The sequence below is a fragment of the Lithobates pipiens genome, unplaced genomic scaffold (genome assembly GCF_037356315.1).
Source record: "Lithobates pipiens isolate NorthernLeopardFrog02 unplaced genomic scaffold, aLitPip1_a1.2 Scaffold_13, whole genome shotgun sequence".
In the NCBI taxonomy this organism is placed as follows: Eukaryota; Metazoa; Chordata; class Amphibia; order Anura; family Ranidae; genus Lithobates; species Lithobates pipiens.
Window position 1 is genome coordinate 55,709,402 of NW_027507718.1, and position 16,297 is coordinate 55,725,698.

General features: G+C 47.2%; 2 pseudogenes; both read left to right on the forward strand.

Annotated features, from left to right (window-relative positions):
- Positions 1-5,085: 5,085 nt before the first annotated feature.
- On the forward strand, positions 5,086-5,798 carry LOC143975845 (HAUS augmin-like complex subunit 2 pseudogene; annotated as a pseudogene).
- Positions 5,799-12,968: 7,170 nt separating this feature from the next.
- On the forward strand, positions 12,969-13,681 carry LOC143975846 (HAUS augmin-like complex subunit 2 pseudogene; annotated as a pseudogene).
- The last annotated feature ends 2,616 nt before the right edge of the window (positions 13,682-16,297 follow it).

A 16,297-nucleotide genomic window follows, 5' to 3' on the forward strand; every position in this document is an offset into this window, starting at 1 on the left:
TAACCCCTCACAGTTGGTGGAGAATTTTGGCAGTTTTTTTTTTTTTTTAAGGCCAGCATGGAGGAGATACTGAGACAGCTGGCTCTAGCAAATGCCAATCAGCAGCAGACAAATGCGAGTTTACAAAGGAGCCTTGCAGCTCAACAACAGAGCCTTGCAGCCCAGCAGCAGACAAATGCGACTTTGCAGAAGAGTCTGGAAGCTCAGCAGAAGGCTCACCAGCAGAGTTTGGAAGCTCAGCAACAAGCCCAGCAGCAATCTGAAGCCCGCTTCATAGACCTGTTGCAGAAGCAAGAGCAGAGTTTTCAACAGAAAATAGAGACATTGATACAGCAACGTCCGCAGACCAATGAAGCAAGTGGTTACAATAATACCGCATCCTTTGGTGTGAGCCGTTTACTGACAAAAATGACTGGAGAGGATGATCCGGAGGTGTTTTTGACCACATTTGAAAGGACTGCTGAAAGGGAAAGTGGCCTAAGGAGCAATGGGCTGGACTGGTGGCCCCTCTGTTAACTGGGGAATCGCAGAAAGCTTATTATGACCTAGAGCCTGACCAAGTAAAAGACTATGTGGTACTAAAAACAGAAATATTGGCACGGCTGGGTGTCACCCTGGCCGTCCGGGCTCAGCGTGTGCATAATTGGACTTTTCAGGTTGGAAAACCTCCCAGGTCTCAAATGTATGATCTCATTCACCTGAGCAGGAAGTGGTTGCAGCCAGAGACTTTGACCGCACCAAACATTGTGGAATGTGTTGTCATGGATCGTTTCCTGAGAGCTCTTCCTACTGCCATCCAAAAATGGGTAAGCCATGGAGACCCAGAAAATGCAGATAAACTTGTGGATCTGGTTGAGAGGTACTTGGCTACAGAGAACCTGACCACCTCTTCCAGGGACTCACGGACTTTCTACCCTAAGACCAGATCATCCCCAGTGGCGGGTAAGATGACTCCAAGAGGTGAGGGTGGAGAGAGTGAGAGGGTGGGAGTTCTACCTAAGGTCTGGCGGGAGCAACCCAGGAAGCCCATGCTGCAAGAGGCAGCGAAAAAGATTATTTGCTGCCGCTGCCGGCAAGAGGGACATATTGCAGCCAATTGCCCAGTTGTGGATGAGCCTATGCAATGTGACTTTATAAGGGAAAGACGTCAGTCGCTGTTTGCGACAGTTGCATGCACTGCCATTCGGGGACCTGAGAAACATTTATGTAAAATGTGTATTAATGGTAGAAATGTTGATGTGTTGCTGGATTCAGGTAGCCTGGTAACATTGATAAAAGCTGAATTAGTTACTACAGAGGTCTCTGGGAAGAACAAGGTGGCTGTTATTTGTGTGCATGGGGACACCCGAGAGTATCCTGTAATTTCAGTGTTTTTTGAGACCCCCAAAGGTAACCTCTCTCATCAGGTGGGGTTAGTGTCTCACTTACCACATGATGCTATTGTGGGAAGGGATTTTCCAAAGTTCTGGGAACTCTGGGATTGTCCAGAGCCCCCCACTGGTGCCCCTATAGACCAGGAAGATGACCAGAATTCCTCTGGGAGTGGTGAGGACTCTCCTGAATTTCCCTTGTCGGTATTGGCGGGGGAAACTCAAGAAACTGGGGAGGAGCCAACATCGTCAGATGAAAACATGCCGTCTGTGGAGTTTTCAGATCTTGAGGTTCACAGGGAAAATTTTGCCACAGAACAGTTAAAAGATCCCACCCTAATAAAGGCACGGGAAAATGTGGTGAAAATAGATGGTGAGTTAGTGAACCCAGATAAGACCTGCACTTATCCGTACTTCACTATGGAAAGGGACCTGCTGTATCGAGTGGCTCAAAGGGCAGAAGAAACCATTGAGCAACTTGTGGTGCCCAAACCTTACAGGAAGTTAGTGTTAGAATTGGCCCATGGGCACCTTCTGGGAGGTCATCTGGGGACAGAGAAAACCAGAGAGAGGATATTGCAGAGATTCTATTGGCCTGGGGTCATGAAGGAAATAGAAAATTATTGTTCCTCCTGCCCGGTGTGTCAGAAGTCGGCACCTATGCCACATTTCCGTAACCCGCTGGTACCTCTTCCTATCATTGAGGTCCCCTTTGAAAGGATCGCAATGGATTTGGTAGGTCCGATAATGAAGTCCGCCAGGGGGCATCAGTACATTTTGGTTATATTGGACTATGCCACCCGTTATCCGGAAGCAATTCCTCTTCGAAATACCTCGGCCAAAACCATAGCCAAAGAGCTATCTCTTGTTTTTAGCCGCGTGGGTATTTGTAAGGAACTGCTTACGGACCAAGGTACACCCTTTATGTCCAGGGTTATGAAGGAACTATGCAAGTTGTACAAAGTGACACAATTGCGTACATCTGTGTATCACCCCCAAACAGATGGGTTGGTTGAAAGATTCAACAAAACCCTAAAACAAATGTTAAAGAAGGTGGTGGATAGAGATGGAAAGAATTGGGACTGTCTAATACCCTACCTGATGTTTGCCATTAGGGAGGTACCCCAATCCTCTACGGGTTTCTCACCCTTCGAGTTGCTCTATGGGAGACACCCAAGAGGGCTGCTGGATATCGCCAAGGAAACTTGGGAAAATTAGAGTTCTCCTCACAGGAGCGTGATTGAGCATGTCGCCCTGATGCAAGATAGAATTGCACAGGTAATGCCAATCGTAAAGGAACATTTGACCCAAGCGCAGTTAGCACAGCAGAGAGTGTACAACCGTGGGGCCAAGACCCATACTTTTTCCCCGGGGGATAGGGTCTTGGTGCTAGTCCCTACGGTTGAAAGCAAATTTCTGGCCAAATGGCAAGGTCCATACGAAGTAATTGAAAAAATTAGTGAGGTGAACTACAGGGTTAGACAGCCAGGAAGGCGAAAGCCGGAGCAGATCTATCATGTCAATCTGCTGAAAGCCTGGAGGGTTAGGGAATCCCTAGTCGCAGAGACTTTGTCACAAGCACAGCCTAATTGCTTAGTTCCTGAGGTTGGAATAGCAGACACCTTATCGAAAGCCCAACAACAGGAGGTTAAAGAGTTTGTACTTCGTAACAAAGAGATTTTCTCTGAGCTGCCGGGACAAACATCTGGCGTAGAGCATGACATTATCACCCCGCCAGGAGAAAGGGTAAAACTAAAACCTTATAGAATACCAGAGGCCCGACGGGAGGCAATACGTGGGGAGGTTCAAAGGATGCTGGAATTGGGTGTGATAGAGGAGTCCCAGAGTGACTGGTCCAGTCCTATCGTACTAGTGCCCAAACCTGATGGGAGCTGGCGGTTTTGTAACGATTTTCGACAATTGAATAAAGTTACAAAATTTGACACCTACCCCATGCCGCGTATAGATGAGTTGATCTCACCAAAGGGTATTGGAAAATTCCCCTGGCCGAGTCGGCCAAGGAGAAAACTGCGTTTGTAACCCCAGATGGGGCATTCCAATATAAGAGAATGCCGTTTGGGTTACAGAATGCACCGGCAACGTTCCAGCGAAAAATGGATAAGATTCTGAGGCCCCATCAGAAATATGCTGCAGCTTACCTGGATGATGTGATTATCCATAGCACAGACTGGGTCTCACATTTGCCAAAAGTACAAGCAGTCCTAGACTCTATCCGGGAAGCTGGGTTTACGGCCAATCCAAAGAAGTGTACCATTGGACAGGAGGAGGCCAAATATCTTGGGTACACTATTGGGAGGGGGGTGATAAAACCCCAAGTCAATAAAGTCGAGGCCATACAGAGTTTGCCACGTCCCAACAGCAAGAAACAGGTACGAGCCTTTCTGGGAATCGCTGGCTATTATCGACGATTCATTCCCCATTTTGCTTCTCAGGCGGTGCCTCTCACCAACCTGACAAAAGGGAAAGAGTCGGTCATGGTTAAATGGTCCCCAGAGGCTGAAGAAGCATTTCAGTCCTTAAAAACAGCCTTATGTAGCCAGCCAGTGTTGTACTCACCAGACTTCTCTAAGGACTTTGTGGTACAAACTGATGCATCAGACGTTGGGTTAGGAGCAGTGTTATCCCAGGTCTGGAACAGGGAAGAGCACCCAGTCATTTACCTCAGCAGGAAGTTGAAGTCCCATGAGGTAAATTACGCCACGATTGAGAAGGAATGTTTAGCAGTGAAGTGGGCTCTAGATTCCCTTCGGTACTATCTGCTAGGTAGACACTTTGACCTGGTGACCGATCACGCTCCTTTAAAGTGGATGTCTCAAAACAAGGAGACCAATAGAAGGGTAAATAGGTGGTTCCTGGCCCTACAGGAATTTAACTTTACAGTTAAGCATCGCCCTGGTGTTAAAATGGGGAATGTGGATGCTTTGTCTCGGATACATTCGTGTCTGACTGCTTGTGTTACAACCCCAAGGTTGAAACAAGAGGGGGGGGTATGTGGCAGCAGGCAGGTAAAATCACCTGGTTGTATCCAGGATGGGAAATATGTGTGCCCTAGATTCAGGCTTTATGCAGACTTGTACAACTAGAAGGGAAGAGTTAATGAGCCCAGCTGAAGTAAGTGGGCTCATTAAGACCTCTACAAAAAACCCCAGCATGCTTAGGGAGATGCTCCATCCTGGAACCAGTTTTTGTGTTGTATAGACTGGGGAGTGTGACACCTGTTCTGTGCGGCGAGTTAACGCCTGTGTGGCAAACCTCTACGACAGGGACAGGGACTGGGGCTGCTCTCAGTTGTTAGACAGGGAAATCTAAGTGTGTAGTTAGAGGTCAAGCTGACCAGGATTTATTTTCATGTTTTATTTTGTTTGGCTGTTATATGTATCACTGCATGTAGCATAAATAAACCGCATCTTTTGTTTTTTTGCACCTACAACGCTGTCTGCTGTGCCTGATTTTGTGTTGTGAACCCATCCAGGGGGTTACACACACCCGCTGCCGAGCTAACCCCTCACAATATATATATATATATATATATATATATATATATATATATATATATATATATACACACACAAACTCAAGCTTCACCAATTCTAGCTCCAGACTTTTCTCTCTAATCTCAGCCTTGAGTGAAGAAATCCTCTCCAGCTCATCTACACGACTGAAGAATGAAGTCTCTTCCTGTACGTGGTCGAGCATGTCCTGTGTCAGCACTCCGGCTCCCAGACACCTCTCTATCAGAGAAGACGCCGCAGTCTGCCGCAATCTGCACCAGATGCACCAGACCAATCTGTGGGCTCCAATGCAGGCCACTGCGGTGTCTTCTCTGATAGAGCGGTGTCTGGGAGTGCTGACGCAGGACTTGCTCGAACACGCACAGGAAGAGACTTCATTCTTCAGTCATGTAGATGAGCTGGAGAGGATTTCTTCACTCAAGGCTGAGATTAGAGAGAAGAGTCTGGAGCTAGAATTGCTGAAGCTTGAGAAAGAGACTGCTGATATAGCTCATCCCTTTTTCCTCAGTCAGAAATGTGAGGCCCTGCAAACACTAAACAGCCACTTGGAGGCAGTTTTGTGAGAGAAACGTAGTCTGAGACAAAGGCTGGCTAAACCACTATGCCAGGAAAACGTGCCCATATCACATCATATCACAGGTTTGCTGCTGAACTTTTACCCCTCGCTGTTAAATTCATTGAGAATTTAGAGTTCTATATCCAGGCCATCCCGAAAATTCCTGATATTCCAGAGTGTACTAAAAATCTGAGTGATCCCATCAGTGGAGGTTGTTTTTGGAGGGGGCTGTTGCTGTTCCATTCCTATGGTCTTTACATGATATGTGTTATAAGCCTGGACTCTTTTTTTGCTCTGGTAAGTGTGCATTTGGTCTATTTATCAGCACATTGGTGGTGAAGGAAGTCTGTCTCCATATGGAATCCCGTTGGAAGAATCAATTTTCAACTCTATGGACTGCTTGCACTTTTCTTTCCTTTTGAGCACTTTATTGAGCATATTAATTTATTTGTGTAGTTCTATGAATTGCTGCACTTTTTTCTTTTGAAGCACTTTATTTATTTACTCATTTGATATTTTATAATGAATTCATTTATTTATTTATCTATTTGATATTTTTTATTAGGATTGCAGGTTTTTTTTTATCATTGAATATATATGTATTTTTGTCATTTTTTAATTAGTTATTTATTCAACACTAGTCACATGGTGTTTATATTGAATATTTTTTTCTGATATTTCTTTTGATGTGTATGAGAACCGTTACTGGGGATCCCAGGTCCATGGTAATGTATATGCGAATCATTTGTTAGGTCAAATTTGTGGGGTAGCGCAGTTATATTCGTGTTTTATGCTTACTTTTGATGTGTGTCACATCGTAATAATTGCATCTTTACAATATTTAGAACAATATTTGGTGGTTGGGTGTTTAGATAAGCGAAGCATTTTTTTCGTTTTTATCTGAGTTCAGTCACATTTGTAGGTCTGGGCCAAGAAGTGACAGCTTTCAATTTCTCAGGATCTGTTGCCACTCCCTCTTCAGACACAATGGGGCTGATTTACTAAGATGAATGCGCTGCGCCGGTTCATACCTCCATTTGTGCGCCAGATAAATTATCAAGTGAGCGTATGAACCAGCGCACGCATAAGCGCAACACATAATATGCAGGCGCAATTGATAATAGCGCACGGTGTATCATTAAAAGTCCATTCACACAGGGGCAACACGACTTCCAGCGTGTGAATCACAGCGGGACTTGGGGCGACTTACAACACAACTTTAAGTTTCCCCCAGGCCAGGTGACTTTAACTTTTAAAAAAAAGGGCATGGGCTCCCCTCCAGGAGCATACCAGGCCCTTCAGGTCTGGCATGGATTTTAAGGTGAACCCCACAGCCAAAAAAAAATGGCGTGGGGGTCCCCCTCCAAATCCATACCAGGCCCTTATCCAAGCACGCAACCTGGCAGGCCGCAGGAAAAGAGGGAGGAACGAGAGAGCTTCCCCCTCCTGAACCGTACCAGGCCACATGCCCTCAACATTGGGAGGATGCTTTGGGGTCCCCCCCAAAGCACCTTGTCCCCATGTTGATGAGGACAAGGGCCTCATCCCCACAACCCTGGCCGGTGGTTGTGGGGGTCTGCGGGCAGGGGGCTTATTGGAATCTGGAAGCCCCCTTTAACAAGGAGACCCCAAATCCTGGCCTCCCCCCTGTGTGAAGCGGTAAGGGGGGTACAAAAGTACCTCTACCATTTCACCAAAAAAGTAACAAAAGTGTTAAAAATTACAAGAGACAGGAAGCCCACAGGAGTGATAAAAGCGTTTTTTCCCTATCTTCAGGACACATGGGGATCTGATAGTACCCGCTTTTTAGGTCCAGCACACTGAACCACTTCGCCCCCCACAGGCTCTGTAAGGCATTGTCTATCCGAGATGTGGTGTACTGGTCAGGAATGGTCCTCCGGTTCAGGGTCCTATAATCAATGCACAGCCGTAGGGACCCGTTCTTCTTCCTTACCACCACTATTGGAGAGGCGTAAGGACTCTGGGACTCTGTGATAATGCCCACCCTTTTGAGTTCAGCCAGCTAGTCCCTCAAGTCTTCAAGATCCCCCAGTGGGATTTTTCAGACTCTCTCCCGAAAGGGCTTGTCTTCTTCCAGCCAAATATGGTGGGTCGCACTCTTCGCCAGTCCCACATCAAACTCACTTTTAGAGAAAGCTGACTTCCATCTCAGGAGTTGGGCTTTAACTCTCTCAATCCAGGGAGAATTCTTCCTGGAGAGTTTCTCTGGCTTGTTCTCCCATTGAGCCACATGGAGAGACTGGGGTTGCTGGGCTGACCTGTCCTAATAGTATTCTGGCTGGCACCCTCACTGGCACAGCTGCTGCGTTGCAGACACTGACCGAGATCTTGCCGTGGTTCCTCTTCAATGCCTTGGTTGGCAATACTTCAGGGATAAGTTCCAATCTTTTATGCTCTTCCTGGCTTGGAGTCTCAAGGACAATGAAGGGTCCCGGCTTTTTGCAGCTTAACTTGATGGAGACTTTCAGGCAGACTACTTCACCTGGCTGGACCAGTCTCTCTTTCTTGTCCAAAAGCCAGATTTCTCCCACTCCCTCTTCTGGGGCCTTCTCTTCTTGCTTAAGGTCTCAGTACACCTGGGCTAGCATTGGGTGTATTTTGTAGGGAGGGTCCTTTTCTGCAGTACAAGCAGTGCAAGTAGTCTTCTCACTAAGTCAGTTTTCGTTCCAATGACAAGGGAACTTTTGTCAGCTCCTGGAGGGCGAGGGCACACAACTGCCAAGGTGTCAAAGGTTTCCGCCTTCCCCTGGTGTACTCGGGTCGAAAGTGAGCCTGACAGGCAGGTAACCGTCATATGGGAAGTTCTGGGTCCCTAATCCCCCATATTTCCAGCTCCTCCAGCTTTTGTAATGGCAGGTGCTTGAGATGTTTGTCATAGAAGTCCCTGTAGATCAATGTCACTCGAGCTCCAGTGTCCAGCAAGGCTTTTGTTTATATCCCCTCTATCTGGATGGAGACAATTGGAGAGGGCCCCATTAACTTGGGAGGAAATCCACAGGAAGTGGGACTTTTGGCCTGCTAAGTGGCTTGTACCTTTGCAGTTGGCTTTTGTAGCCTCTCCTTCTTCCATCTTGACTTGACTGCAGTCCCAGGGGTCTGGTACATACGGGTTGATTTGGAGTTATCTATGGTAGTAGGGCGCCCAGCTGACTCCTTCACTGGGGCCCTCTGAAGTTTAAAGCCGGCTTTTGGGATTTTTTACCCATTCTTGGGCTTGGGCACACTTGCCTGAGATGTCTGACCCCTCCACAGTTGAAACAGGTCCTGAGTTCTTCTACCACTGTGGGACTTGTCAGTTCTTTTGGCACTGGAACCCCTCTATCGGAGGGAATGGTGTGCCTGGCAGTCAACAGAGCCATCATTTCCATTAACTGTGCCACCTGAGTCTAAAGAAGTTCGATCTGATGGTCAGCACTAGTGGCACTAGCCATCCTGATTTCAACCACTGACTTTGGCCTTGGACTTTTTCCTTTCAAGAATGGCCTACTCTTCCCGGACAGTTCTGATCAGATCCGGGTACTTTAGGATGCCACCATCTTGACGGGCCCATAACTGGAGCATGATGGAGTCCAATGGTTGTACACCCTTCAGGACTTACTTTGCTCTTGTTTCATCCGCTTCTCGGGGGTCTAGTCCTTTCTTTAGCAAGATCTTATGTAGGACTTTGTCTAATCGCCTCATGTAACCTGACAGCTTTTCTCTTGCGTGTTGCTTGTCTTGCTTGTCCTTCTCTGTCTGCCCGAACAAATCCTGCAGGATTTCTAAATAGTCCTGATTCACACAGTTCTGCTTGCTGAGCTTTAGATTTTGGATAGCTTCCAAAGCAGTCCCTCTCAGGCTCTCTGCAATCCTTTGTTTTTTGTGTGTTTCAGGGATGTCCCACTCATCCAGGGCTTGTGTGGTCTGCTCCAACCATTCCTCAAAGTTTCTTTTCTCCGGGGGTATGGGTTGCCTTCCTGAGAAAATACTGAGTTTCTGGTAGGAATTTCCAAGGTATGCAGGGTTTCCCTTCTGGCACTTCATCACAAAGTCCCCTAGAGCAGTAAGAAGCTCTGGCTCAATCGTGGTTGAGTGCGACCGAGAGGGAACTTTTGCTTTCATTGACTTCACCTGGTTGGAACTGACTGAAAATTTGTTTCTGTCAGGCAGCTTCACACTGGTGCCTTGGAAATTCTTAGGGACACCTTTCTTCCACTCTATTAGTCTGGCCTTACTGTGACCACATAGGCCTTTCTGTCTGGGGACAAGGCCTGTACAATTTCTTTAACTTGTTTTTCTCCCCAGTCTTCCCCTGGGAGCTTAATGGCCATGCTCGCTTCTGAGCGTGTGCCTTCTGCTTAGCACCATTGAACCACTGTGATGGGGTCCATATTGGTACCAAGGGGACGGGCTTGCTTGAAGAGTGACAGGATCCTGGACAAGCCCCCATGTATAGCACTGACTCCCCGAAGGAGTTGCTGGTTCGATTTGGGCCTGCACTCTGCTAATAAACCCCACTAATTTGCCTCAGTCCCCTTGACACAGCTGTGGTGCAATACAATACAGTACAATATAATATAACACAATATACCTGTATTGTCCTCTCAGGATCCACTGGCTCCACCTGCTGGGAGAAAACAATACTCCACACAACGGGGTACTTAACCAAAGTATATTTTACTGCATATATTGGTAAACAGGTGATTACAGTAATTGTACTGTCATCCCAACATAGAATGACAGGACAATGAATTTTGATAAAACAATTATAAACGATATATATATATACTTTTGTGAGATCTCATTAACCAGTTGCCGACCGCCGCGCGACGATGTACGTCGACAGAATGGCACGGGCAGGCATATTGGCGTACAGGTACGCCCATGCCTTCCCGCGGGTGGGGGGCCCGATCGAGCCCCCCCCCCCGGTGGCAGCGGCGGTCGGATTCCGTGCAGGAGCGATCCGGGATGAGGGGGCGGCCATTCATTCATGGCCACCCCCTCGCGATCGCTCCTGACGAATGAAATGGCAGCATTACATCATTTCCTCTCCTGTAATGTAAACACAGGCAGAGGAAGTGATGTAATCTCTCCTCGTGTCTTTTTCATTCAGGCACCGAGGAGAGAGGATCAGTGAGTTGCACCGAACACTACACTACACAGTAGAACATGCCAGGCACACTTTCACCCCCCCTTCACCCCCCCTGATCACCCCCCCAATCACCCCTGCGCCCCCAGTCACAGTGACACCAATTGCATTTCTTTTTTTTTATTATTGCATTGGTGTCATTTGTGACTGCAATAACTGTTAGGGCAGTTAGGGTTAGCCCCCTTTAGCTCTAGGGTACCCCCCTAACCCCCCCCAATAAAGGTTTAACCCCGTGATCACCCCCCGTTGCCAGTGGCACTAATAAGCGATCGTTTTTCTGATCGCTGTATTAGTGTCACAGGTGACGCTAGTTAGGCAGGTAGGTATTTAGGTTCGCCGCAGCTTTTTATAGCGTCAGGGACCCCCATATACTACCGCATAAAGCCCCCTGATTGCCCCCTAGTTAACCCTTTCACCAGTGATCACCATATAACTGTTACAGGTGACGCTGGTTGGTTAATTATTTTTTTATAGTTTCAGGGCACCCGCCATTTATTACCTAATAAAGGTTTAGCCCCCTGATCACCCAGCGGGTGATATAAGTTTGAGGGTCAGATAAGGTCTGCGTCGCCCCAGGCAGCGTCAGGTTAGTGCCAGTACCGCTAACACCCACGCGCAAAGCATACACCTCCCTTAGTAATATAGTATCTGATCAGATCTATATTAGCGTCACCAGCAGTTTAGGTTTTCCAAAACGCATTGTTAGCGGGATCAGCCCAGATACCTGCTAGCACCTGCGTTTAGCCCCTCCGCCAAGCCCAGCCCAGCCCATCCAAGTGCAGTATCGATCGATCACTGTCACTTACAAAACACAACACACATAACTGCAGCGTTCGCAGACTCAGGCCTGATCCCTGCGATCGCTAACAGTTTTTTTTTGTAGCGTTTTGATACAGTTGCTGACAGCCTAGGTGCTTTTTTACCTGTGAGTCTCACTAGTGTACCCCTAAATTTAGAGCCCAAAATGGCAAAGCGAAGGTACACTAGTGAAGAGGCCTACATGTTTCTGAGCATGACAGATAGTGAAGAGGAAGTCACTCATCTGTCAGATTTAGGCTCAGAATACGATCCTGTAGAGGACAGCGGCTCCATGACAGATAGCTCTGGCGACGGAGATGAGGTCCCTGTTAAGGGCAGGTGTACCCGATCCCGAATGTTTTCTGTTGTTCAGGTGCAGGAACCGCAGGTCCCTCGTATGGAGCAGAAACTTACTAGAGCCGCTCATCCTTCTGGTGAACTGGCAAGCACCAGCGGCCTAGTACACCCTGGACGTACATCCAGCACTGCAGTAGCACGTGGTGACGTGGCGAGTCCCATAAGTGCAGTTCAAGCTGGCGAGGTGGCAAGCACAAGTAGTGTCCTGCTGCCACCAAGACAAAGACAAAGACAGACCCGTCGTACGCATAGTGCCCTTCCTGCAGAATTCGCCAAACCTGGTGACCGATCACGCTCCTTTAAAGTGGATGTCTCAAAACAAGGAGACCAATAGAAGGGTAAATAGGTGGTTCCTGGCCCTACAGGAATTTAACTTTACAGTTAAGCATCGCCCTGGTGTTAAAATGGGGAATGTGGATGCTTTGTCTCGGATACATTCGTGTCTGACTGCTTGTGTTACAACCCCAAGGTTGAAACAAGAGGGGGGGGTATGTGGCAGCAGGCAGGTAAAATCACCTGGTTGTATCCAGGATGGGAAATATGTGTGCCCTAGATTCAGGCTTTATGCAGACTTGTACAACTAGAAGGGAAGAGTTAATGAGCCCAGCTGAAGTAAGTGGGCTCATTAAGACCTCTACAAAAAACCCCAGCATGCTTAGGGAGATGCTCCATCCTGGAACCAGTTTTTGTGTTGTATAGACTGGGGAGTGTGACACCTGTTCTGTGCGGCGAGTTAACGCCTGTGTGGCAAACCTCTACGACAGGGACAGGGACTGGGGCAGCACAAGGCTGCTCTCAGTTGTTAGACAGGGAAATCTAAGTGTGTAGTTAGAGGTCAAGCTGACCAGGATTTATTTTCATGTTTTATTTTGTTTGGCTGTTATATGTATCACTGCATGTAGCATAAATAAACCGCATCTTTTGTTTTTTTGCACCTACAACGCTGTCTGCTGTGCCTGATTTTGTGTTGTGAACCCATCCAGGGGGTTACACACACCCGCTGCCGAGCTAACCCCTCACAATATATATATATATATATATATATATATATATATATATATATATATATATATACACACACAAACTCAAGCTTCACCAATTCTAGCTCCAGACTTTTCTCTCTAATCTCAGCCTTGAGTGAAGAAATCCTCTCCAGCTCATCTACACGACTGAAGAATGAAGTCTCTTCCTGTACGTGGTCGAGCATGTCCTGTGTCAGCACTCCGGCTCCCAGACACCTCTCTATCAGAGAAGACGCCGCAGTCTGCCGCAATCTGCACCAGATGCACCAGACCAATCTGTGGGCTCCAATGCAGGCCACTGCGGTGTCTTCTCTGATAGAGCGGTGTCTGGGAGTGCTGACGCAGGACTTGCTCGAACACGCACAGGAAGAGACTTCATTCTTCAGTCATGTAGATGAGCTGGAGAGGATTTCTTCACTCAAGGCTGAGATTAGAGAGAAGAGTCTGGAGCTAGAATTGCTGAAGCTTGAGAAAGAGACTGCTGATATAGCTCATCCCTTTTTCCTCAGTCAGAAATGTGAGGCCCTGCAAACACTAAACAGCCACTTGGAGGCAGTTTTGTGAGAGAAACGTAGTCTGAGACAAAGGCTGGCTAAACCACTATGCCAGGAAAACGTGCCCATATCACATCATATCACAGGTTTGCTGCTGAACTTTTACCCCTCGCTGTTAAATTCATTGAGAATTTAGAGTTCTATATCCAGGCCATCCCGAAAATTCCTGATATTCCAGAGTGTACTAAAAATCTGAGTGATCCCATCAGTGGAGGTTGTTTTTGGAGGGGGCTGTTGCTGTTCCATTCCTATGGTCTTTACATGATATGTGTTATAAGCCTGGACTCTTTTTTTGCTCTGGTAAGTGTGCATTTGGTCTATTTATCAGCACATTGGTGGTGAAGGAAGTCTGTCTCCATATGGAATCCCGTTGGAAGAATCAATTTTCAACTCTATGGACTGCTTGCACTTTTCTTTCCTTTTGAGCACTTTATTGAGCATATTAATTTATTTGTGTAGTTCTATGAATTGCTGCACTTTTTTCTTTTGAAGCACTTTATTTATTTACTCATTTGATATTTTATAATGAATTCATTTATTTATTTATCTATTTGATATTTTTTATTAGGATTGCAGGTTTTTTTTTATCATTGAATATATATGTATTTTTGTCATTTTTTAATTAGTTATTTATTCAACACTAGTCACATGGTGTTTATATTGAATATTTTTTTCTGATATTTCTTTTGATGTGTATGAGAACCGTTACTGGGGATCCCAGGTCCATGGTAATGTATATGCGAATCATTTGTTAGGTCAAATTTGTGGGGTAGCGCAGTTATATTCGTGTTTTATGCTTACTTTTGATGTGTGTCACATCGTAATAATTGCATCTTTACAATATTTAGAACAATATTTGGTGGTTGGGTGTTTAGATAAGCGAAGCATTTTTTTCGTTTTTATCTGAGTTCAGTCACATTTGTAGGTCTGGGCCAAGAAGTGACAGCTTTCAATTTCTCAGGATCTGTTGCCACTCCCTCTTCAGACACAATGGGGCTGATTTACTAAGATGAATGCGCTGCGCCGGTTCATACCTCCATTTGTGCGCCAGATAAATTATCAAGTGAGCGTATGAACCAGCGCACGCATAAGCGCAACACATAATATGCAGGCGCAATTGATAATAGCGCACGGTGTATCATTAAAAGTCCATTCACACAGGGGCAACACGACTTCCAGCGTGTGAATCACAGCGGGACTTGGGGCGACTTACAACACAACTTTAAGTTTCCCCCAGGCCAGGTGACTTTAACTTTTAAAAAAAAGGGCATGGGCTCCCCTCCAGGAGCATACCAGGCCCTTCAGGTCTGGCATGGATTTTAAGGTGAACCCCACAGCCAAAAAAAAATGGCGTGGGGGTCCCCCTCCAAATCCATACCAGGCCCTTATCCAAGCACGCAACCTGGCAGGCCGCAGGAAAAGAGGGAGGAACGAGAGAGCTTCCCCCTCCTGAACCGTACCAGGCCACATGCCCTCAACATTGGGAGGATGCTTTGGGGTCCCCCCCAAAGCACCTTGTCCCCATGTTGATGAGGACAAGGGCCTCATCCCCACAACCCTGGCCGGTGGTTGTGGGGGTCTGCGGGCAGGGGGCTTATTGGAATCTGGAAGCCCCCTTTAACAAGGAGACCCCAAATCCTGGCCTCCCCCCTGTGTGAAGCGGTAAGGGGGGTACAAAAGTACCTCTACCATTTCACCAAAAAAGTAACAAAAGTGTTAAAAATTACAAGAGACAGGAAGCCCACAGGAGTGATAAAAGCGTTTTTTCCCTATCTTCAGGACACATGGGGATCTGATAGTACCCGCTTTTTAGGTCCAGCACACTGAACCACTTCGCCCCCCACAGGCTCTGTAAGGCATTGTCTATCCGAGATGTGGTGTACTGGTCAGGAATGGTCCTCCGGTTCAGGGTCCTATAATCAATGCACAGCCGTAGGGACCCGTTCTTCTTCCTTACCACCACTATTGGAGAGGCGTAAGGACTCTGGGACTCTGTGATAATGCCCGCCCTTTTGAGTTCAGCCAGCTAGTCCCTCAAGTCTTCAAGATCCCCCAGTGGGATTTTTCAGACTCTCTCCCGAAAGGGCTTGTCTTCTTCCAGCCAAATATGGTGGGTCGCACTCTTCGCCAGTCCCACATCAAACTCACTTTTAGAGAAAGCTGACTTCCATCTCAGGAGTTGGGCTTTAACTCTCTCAATCCAGGGAGAATTCTTCCTGGAGAGTTTCTCTGGCTTGTTCTCCCATTGAGCCACATGGAGAGACTGGGGTTGCTGGGCTGACCTGTCCTAATAGTATTCTGGCTGGCACCCTCACTGGCACAGCTGCTGCGTTGCAGACACTGACCGAGATCTTGCCGTGGTTCCTCTTCAATGCCTTGGTTGGCAATACTTCAGGGATAAGTTCCAATCTTTTATGCTCTTCCTGGCTTGGAGTCTCAAGGACAATGAAGGGTCCCGGCTTTTTGCAGCTTAACTTGATGGAGACTCTCAGGCAGACTACTTCACCTGGCTGGACCAGTCTCTCTTTCTTGTCCAAAAGCCAGATTTCTCCCACTCCCTCTTCTGGGGCCTTCTCTTCTTGCTTAAGGTCTCAGTACACCTGGGCTAGCATTGGGTGTATTTTGTAGGGAGGGTCCTTTTCTGCAGTACAAGCAGTGCAAGTAGTCTTCTCACTAAGTCAGTTTTCGTTCCAATGACAAGGGAACTTTTGTCAGCTCCTGGAGGGCGAGGGCACACAACTGCCAAGGTGTCAAAGGTTTCCGCCTTCCCCTGGTGTACTCGGGTCGAAAGTGAGCCTGACAGGCAGGTAACCGTCATATGGGAAGTTCTGGGTCCCTAATCCCCCATATTTCCAGCTCCTCCAGCTTTTGTAATGGCAGGTGCTTGAGATGTTTGTCATAGAAGTCCCTGTAGATCAATGTCACTCGAGCTCCAGTGTCCAGCAAGGCTTTTGTTTA